This window comes from Arachis duranensis, chromosome 10, assembly GCF_000817695.3.
Source record: "Arachis duranensis cultivar V14167 chromosome 10, aradu.V14167.gnm2.J7QH, whole genome shotgun sequence".
In the NCBI taxonomy this organism is placed as follows: Eukaryota; Viridiplantae; Streptophyta; class Magnoliopsida; order Fabales; family Fabaceae; genus Arachis; species Arachis duranensis.
In genome coordinates, this window is record NC_029781.3 from 73,270,818 (window position 1) to 73,272,031 (window position 1,214).

Genomic DNA, 1,214 nt, shown 5'->3' on the forward strand with positions numbered 1-1,214 from the left:
AAAGTCTAAACCTTGTCTGTGGTATTCCGAGTAGGATTCTAGGATTGAATGACTGTGATGAGCTTCAAACTCCTGAAGGCTGGGCGTTAGTGACAGACGCAAAAGAATCAATGGATTCTATTCCAACCTGATTGAGAACCGACAGATGATTAGCCGTGCTGTGACAGAGCATAGGAACGTTTTCACTGAGAGGATGGGAAGTAGCCACTGACAACGGTGACACCCTACATAGAGCTTGCCATGGAAGGGACTTTGCGTGTGGAAAAGGATTTCAAGGAAGAGTTGAAGTTCAGAGGACAAAGCATCTCCAAAACTCCAACATATTTCTCATTACTGCACAACAAGTAACGCTTTTATTCTCTTTTATTTTTCCAATCTAATAATTCCAACTGATAATTTTAATTAATATCCTGACTAAGAATAATAAGATAAACATAGCTTGATTCAAACCAATAATCTCCATGGGATCGACCCTTACTCACGTAAGGTATTACTTGGACGATCCAGTGCACTTGCTGGTTAGTTGTGCGAAGCTGTGTTAAATAGTCCATTAATATTGGCCACACAATTTCGTGCACCAGGGACCAAGATTTTGCTTTCCGATCAAATTTTTTTTCAAACTTTCCTTTTTTGACCCATACTTTTCTACATAAACACATTTTAACCTTTCATCATTCACCTTCAAATCTTCAAAAATCAAAATCATTCTTCAAATCTCTCTCAAATCAATCCCAAATCTTGTTCAAAAACTCACCCTTCTCTCAAGTTCTCCCCATATCTTCTCAAATCTCCTTCCAATTTTTTCGAAATCTCCTCCCCCCTTATAAAAACACGTTCGGCCTCCTCATTCCCCCACACCATTCGAATTTGCTCTTCTCCTCTCTCTCTTCTTTCCTTTCTTTTGCTTAAGGACAAGCAAACCTCTAAGTTTGGTGTGCTTTTCCATGATCACTAAGCCAAGATTCATTAAGATCATGGCTCCTAAAGGAAAACAAACCAATTTAAGAGGAAAGAAAGAGAATAATCCAAAGAATCTTTGGAATCAAGAGAAGTTCTTAACCAAAGAACATGAAGACCATTATCACAAAATAATGGGTCTGAGGTCAGTGATCTCGGAAGTTAAATTTGATCTGAAGGAAGATGAATATCCGAGGATCCAAGAGCAAATTCGAAACAGAGGATGGGAAGTTCTAACCAACCCTGAGATAAAGGTT